Source organism: Henckelia pumila, chromosome 3, assembly GCF_033568475.1.
Source record: "Henckelia pumila isolate YLH828 chromosome 3, ASM3356847v2, whole genome shotgun sequence".
In the NCBI taxonomy this organism is placed as follows: Eukaryota; Viridiplantae; Streptophyta; class Magnoliopsida; order Lamiales; family Gesneriaceae; genus Henckelia; species Henckelia pumila.
The window spans coordinates 16,458,202-16,466,102 of NC_133122.1; positions in this window are offsets into that span (position 1 = coordinate 16,458,202).

The following is a 7,901-nucleotide window of genomic DNA, read 5'->3' on the forward strand; positions in this document are numbered from 1 at the left end:
TTCTCTCAAAGAACAAAATTTTGTTTTGATGATGTTTTCATTTGTAAAGAAGAACCTGATTTTAATGCAACTTTATAAAAGTTATAACCTTCATTTTCTCGTAGAGGTGTATTTAAATTAAATTAGTCATTCTCTATTATGTGCCTTATGTTTTGGATGCTGGTATGATAATTACCTCCATCCACTAAATTAATGGATTCGCATTTCATTTTCTTATTTTATCAGAAACTCAAAAAGTGTAGCTCTATCAATTTTAAGTGGAGTGGTAGGGATGACAATGGGGCGGGTCGGGGACGGGGATGCCTTCCCCATCCCCGTCCCCGATTTCAAGCCCGATCCTCATACCTGCCCCGATCCCCATTAATTCTTATCGAGGATTTCTTTGTACCCATTCCTCCGAGGACCAAGTCCTCATACTCATACTCATACCCGAAAATAAATAAATATATATATATATATATATATATGTATATATATATGAATTAGTAAATTTTATTATATAAGAATATAAAAATTCTTATTCAATTTTATAATAAAATATCTAAAATATTTTTGGTCAAATTTTTTATTATAATATTAACTTTTAAAATTAATATAAATATTTTAAATACATAATATTTCTATAAATTAAAATTATTATTTTAAAGAAAGTACTATGTATCAAAATTTATTAAGATTATATATTGTTTCTAAATTTATCAAAATAAATAAATAATATATATATATATATATATATATTATATATATATATATATATATATATATATATATATTTAGACCAATATAAATACTTTATATGTGAACGTAATTTGAATGAGATTTAAATAATATTTTTATGTTATAAAAATCTACGCTATCATAAACAAATGTATTATATATAATGTATAAAAATATATATAAATAAAATAATAATAATAATAATAATACTTTTAATTTTAATTTTTTAAAAATATTTTAGATTTAATAAAATTTGATAATTAATATATTTGTATATTGTTATTATTATTATTATTATTATTATTATTATTATTATTATTATTATTATTATTATTAATATCGAAGCGGGTACGGGGATGAGGATAGCATCCCCATACCCACCCCAATATGTTTTGGGGATTTTTAAAAATCTCCAAACTCGAACCCATACCCAAAAATACTTCTCCAAACCCGCCATGTTTCGGATTTTTCCCGCGGGGATATTTGTCATCCCTAAGAAGTGATTGATTTCAAAAGGAACCATGACCTTTGTTCTCCCTGTTAAATTTTAAAAACTCATTTGTTTTTTTTTAGATGCAAAACATTCTTTAACTTGTTTAATTCAAATAGGCCAATTTGAAATCGATAATTAAAATATACATGAATATAATGAAGATTTGACGAATATATATTGCATTCCCTCCCTAATGAACTACCATCAACTTGGGTAAACACTTCAACAATTGATGTGTCCCTAACTAGTAATTATATAATAAAAAAATATTCTATAAAATTTGAAAAACTTTATTGATGACATTGTTTGTCAATTGAATTTTAATAATTGCTGTTATTATCACTATCATTAATTTTCCAATACATCATGGAAAGCAGTGCAAGTAAGTTGAAGGTACAAGAAAATTTAAAAGCATGAAACAATCTATTAAAGCTATGATACCATCAAATTCCAAGATCAAAATCTATTGACATGAGTAAAAGAATTGCTATATATCAACATTATAAGGGTGACAAAACTCGCAGTAGCACAATGGGATTACCTAACCATAGATCTTGGATGGTAAATCACGATGAAGGTAAAAGAAGTCAATTCCCATATCTTGAGTATTGTTCAATCTCACTCGGTCAGACGCCATTTATCCTAAGGACAAATGGACAATATGAGGTTAAAATGAAGAAAGTCTTGGGAATATCTCATCACATCCAGCGAAAACATATGCAAAGCTATTTGAAATTGTGAGACTATATTTAATATAAATTTCTAAATCTATCAACTTGAATATTGGATCTAGAGAAAATCTTGCTGATATGACCTATGCTCGTTTCTGGAATCAAATCTAACCTAATAATCAGAATAAAACATACTAGCGAAATCAAACCTAAATAATCACATCCAAATTTTGAATATTGGATCCAGAGAAAAATCTTGTTGATATGACCTATGCTCGTTTCTGGAATCAAACCTAACGTAATAATCAGAATGAAACATACTAGAGAAATCAAACCTAAATAATCACATCAAAAACTTGAATATTGTATCTAGAGGAAAATCTTGCTGATATGGCCTATGCACGTTGCATAGTTTTTGGAATCAAACCTAACCTAATAATCAGAATGAAACATACTAGCGAAATCAAACCTAAATCATCACATCAAAATCTATGAGGATAGATTTTGAAGGATTTGGAGTGTGTGGTGTTGATTAACAGGCGAATTTGGCTGGAACAGGTAAATTTTTAATATATTCTTTTACTTGCTTCGGGTTTTTTTAGGTTGCTTTTTTAGTACTATGAAAGATTGAAATTCAAAAAATAGGTTGAGCTTCCTTCCCTCTTCCTCTCTCGTGTATTCTGCTGAAACTTTGCTAAATCAAAATACAATATACATGTTAATGCACAATTAAAAGCCAAGTGTCCATGCAATTTTCCATTATTTGCACTTTGGCCCCTAAAATCTTCACTATTTGTAAATCAGTCCTCGGCAAATCTTTTTAATTCAATTTCAATCCTAAATAATTTAAGAATATTAGAATTTAAATCAAAATCTAAATATTCTCAAATTAAATATACTCGGATTAAAATTAATTAATTTCCGGATTAAATCAATTAATTTCGGGCCATACACCCATCCCCGCCCCAATATGTTTCGGGGATTTTTAAAAATCTCAAAACCCGAACTCATACCTGAAAATACTTCTCCAAAGCCGCCCTGTTTCGGATTTTTCCCGCGGGAACCCGAACCCCCCGTGGGAAAAATTGCCATCTCTAAGAAGTGATTGATTTCAAAAGGAACCATGACCTTTGTTCTCCCTGTTAAATTTAAAAAACTCATTTGTTTAAATTTTTAGATGCAAAACATTCTTTAACTTGTTTAATTCAAATAGGCCAATTTGAAATCGATAATTGAAATATACATGAATATAATGAAGATTTGACGAATATATATTGCATTCCTTCCCTAATACACTACTATCAACCTTGGTAAACACTTCAACAATTGATGTGTCCCAACCTAGTAATTCTATTATAAAAAAATATTCTATAAAATTTGAAAAACATTATTGAATACATTGTTTGTCAATTGAATTTTAATAGTTGTTGTTATTATCACTATCATTAATTTTTCAATACATCATGGAAAGCAGTGCCAGTAAGTTGAAGGTACAAGAAAATTTAAAAGCATGAAACAATCTATTAAAACTCGAACAACATGCATGCGAAAGCTATGATATCATCAAATTCCAATATCAAAATCTATTGACATGAGTAAAAGAATCGCTATATATCAACATTATAAGGGTGACAAAACTCGCAGTAGCACAGTGGGATTATATAACCATAGATCTTGGATGGTAAATCACGATAATGGTAAAAGAAGCCAATTCCCATATCTTGAGTACTATTCCATCTCACTCGGGCAGACGTCGTTTATCCTAAGGACAAATGGACAATATGAGGTTAAAATGACGAAAGTCTTGGGCATATCTCATCAAATCCAGCGAAAACATATGCAAAGCTATTTGAAATTGTGAGACTATATTTAATATAAATTTCTAAATCTATCAAAATCTTGAATATTGGATCCAGAGGAAAATCTTGCTGATATGGCCTATGCTCGTTTCTGGAATCAAATCTAACCTAATAATCAGAATAAAAATACTAGCGAAATCAAACCTAAATAATCACATCAAAATCTTGAATATTGTAATCTAGAGGAAAATCTTGCTGATATGTCCTATGCTCGTTGCATAGTTTATGGAATCAAACCTAACCTAATAATCAGAATGAAACATACTAGCGGAATCAAACCTAAATAATCACATCCAAATTTTGAATATTGGATCCAAAGAAAAATCTTGCTGATATGGCCTATGCTCGTTTCTTGAATCAAACCTAATGTAAAAATCAGATTGAAACATACTAGCGAAATCAAACCTAAATAATCACATCAAAATCTTGAATATTGTATCCAAAGGAAAATCTTGCTGATATGGCCTATGCTCGTTGCATAGTTTCTGGAATCAAACCTAACCTAATAATCAGAATGAAACATACTAGCAAAATCAAACCTAAATAATCACATCAAAATCTATGAGGATAGATTTTGAAGGATTTGGAGTGTGTGGTGTTGATTAACAGGCGAATTTGGCTGGAATAGGTAAATTTTTAATATATTCTTTTACCTGCTTCGGGTTTTTTTAGGTTGCTTTTTTAGTACTTTGAGATAGGGTTATATACACTACCACCCTACCATTATTATCTAGGTTTTCACGTTATATACATATATATATATATATATAGAGTAATGATCCCTTGCACACACCGCGTGATATTCTCTGAAAATAAAAATCAAATGTTCGCATATGTTTGAGTAAAGAGATAGGGTTATATACACTACCACCCTACCATTATTATCTAGGTTTCACGTTATATACATACGTTTAACTTCCGTGTGATTTCATATATATATATATATATATATAGTAATTTTCAGCTGTCCAACCATTTTGCCCAACTCTACCACTAAAACCCACTACCGGGTTTTAGTTGTTTTTTTTAAAAAAAATTCGTATCACTAAAACTCACTACCGTGTTTTAGTTGTCGGAGATGAGTTGGGCATCATTGGTTGGGCAGCTGAAAATTTATATATATATATAGGAAGAGTAATGATCCCCTACACACCAGTGTGCCAAGAAGGGTGACCTTGTTTGGGACAAAACTGGATGGGAGGAGTACAACCTCATCAAATCCGCGGAGAAACTTTTAAAATTTCTGCATACAGCTGTACCCATGTCTTATAACATCGGAATCCTTGGTATGCATTCCTGTCGACGCCACAACGTTTCGTGTAATATTTGTTGCCTTGATTACTTGAACTCATGAACTTGGTTGGAGCATTGAAAACTACTGACTATATAGATAAGTAAAGCTTGTTGCAAATTAAAGTTAAGGATGCAAAAAAGAAAGTTGACACCTCCACTGATGAATATAGTAGCATGATAGAGGAAGTACAACAAAGAATGAATTTAACTGTTCAGGCTAAACTCAAAAAATGTTCAGCTACGTTGCACATTGTGTCACTTGCTTTCATGCACATAGAATTTAGTATTCAACATAGTGGTTTGACTATAATTTCTTCCGTGGTTAATTTCTACTTGTTCGATATTCGGATCTTTTACTTCAGGCATGCCGGGCAACACTGTTTATTGTGGTTTTTGTGAGGTTTTCTCTCCCAAAAAAGGTGACACCGTGTTCATTTCAGCGGCTTCCGGGGCTGTTAGTCAACTTGTTTAACAATTTGCAAAGAAGTTGTTTGGTTGTCATGTTGTTGGAAGTGCAAGAACGAAAGAAAAGGTGATTTTTATATACAACACATTTGAACGGCCTTCTCTAAACCATGCATTACAGTTGTTGGTGTGCGCTATATCATTATATTGATTTTTATCTTGTGAAAGGTGATCTTTCAAAGAACAAATAGTTTTTTTATGATGCTTTCAATTATAAAGAAGAACTTGATTTTAGTGCAACTTTATAAAGGTTATAAATTGTACCTTCATTTTCTCGTAGAGGTGTATTTAAATTAAATGAGTCATTCTCTATTCTATGCCTTATGGTTTGGATGTTGGTATGATAATTACCTCCATCCACTAAATTAATGGATTTGCATTTCATTTCCTTATTTGATCATAAACTCAAAAGGTGTAGCTCTATCAATTTTAAGAGGAGTGGTAGGGATGGCAATGGGGCGGGTCGGGGACGGGGATGCCTTCCCCATCCCCGTCCCCGAATTCAAGCCCGATCCTCATACTTGCTCTGATCCCCATTAATTCTTATCGGGGATTTTCAGTACCCATTTCCGCGGGGACTATGTCCCCATCCCCATACTCATACCCAAAAATATATATATAAGAATTAGTAAATTTTATTATATAAGAATATAAAAAATCTTATTCAATTTTATAATAAAATGTCTAAAATATTTTGGGTTAAATTTTTTATTATAATATTAACTTTTAAAATCAATATAAATATTTTATATTTTAAATACAAAATATTTCTATAAATTAAAATTATTATTTTAAAGAAAATACTATGTATCAAAAATTTATTAAGATTATATATTGTTTCTAAATTTAACAAAATAAATAAATAATATATATTTAGACTAATATAATTACTTTATATGTGAACGTAATATGAATAATATTTTTATTTATAAAAAACTACGCTATCATAAACGGATTTATTATATATAATTTATAAAAAAATATATAAATGAAATAATAATAATAATAATACTTATAATTTAATTTTTTAATAAAATTTTAGATTTAATAAAATTTTATAATTAAAATATTTGTATATTATTATTATTATTATTATTATTATTATTATTATTATTATCGAAGCGGGTACGGGGATGGGGATAGCATCCCCATACCCGCCCCAATATGTTTTGGAGATTTTTAAAAATCTCCAAACCCGAACCCAAAAATACTTCTCCAAACCCGCCCTGTTTCGGATTTTTCCCGCAGGTACCCGGACCCGCGGGGAAAATTCGCCCTGTTAAATTTTAAAAACTCATTTGTTTAAATTTTTAGATGCAAAACATTCTTTAACTTGTTTAATTCAAATAGTCCAATTTGAAATCGATAATTGAAATATACATTAATATAATGAAGATTTGACGAATATATATTGCATTCCATCCCTAATATACTATTATCAACCTGGGTAAACACTTCAACAATTGATGTGTCCCTACCTAGTAATTAGGTTATAAAAAAATATTCTATAAAATTTGAAAAACTCTATTGAATACATTGTTTGTCAATTGAATTTTAATAGTTATTGTTATTATCACTATAATTAATTTTCCAATACATCATGGAAAGCAGTGCCAGTAAGTTGAAGGTACAAAAAAATTTAAAAGCATGAAACAATCTATTAAAACTCGAACAACATGCATGCAAAAGCTATGATATCATCAAATTCCAAGATCAAAATCTATTGACATAAGTAAAAGAATCGTTATATATCAACATTATAAGGGTGAGAAAACTCGCAGTAGCACAGTGGGATTATCTAACCATAGATCTTGGATGGTAAATCACGATAAAGGTAAAAGAAGCCAATTCCCATATCTTGAGTAGTGTTCCATCTCACTCGGCCAGACGCCGTTTATCCTTAGGAGAAATGGACAATATGAGGTTAAAATGACGAAAGTCTTGGGCATATCTCATCACATCCAGCGAAAACATATTCAAAGCTATTTGAAATTGTGAGACTATATTTAATATAAATTTCTAAATCTATCAAAATCTTGAATATTGTATCGAGAGGAAAATCTTGCTGATATGGCCTATGCTCGTTTCTGGAATCAAATCTAACCTAATAATCAGAATGAAAAATACTAGAGAAATCAAACCTAAATAATCGCATCCAAATTTTGAATATTGGATCCAAAGAAAAAAAATCTTGCCGATATGGTCTATGCTCGTTTCTGGAATAAAATCTAACGTAATAATCAGAATGAAACATACTAGCGAAATCAAACCAAAATAATCACATCAAAATTTTGAATATTGTATCCAGAGGAAAATCTTGTTGATATGGCCTATGCTTGTTGCATAGTTTCTAGAATCAAACCTAACCTAATAATCAGAATGAATTAAGCATACTAGCGAAAT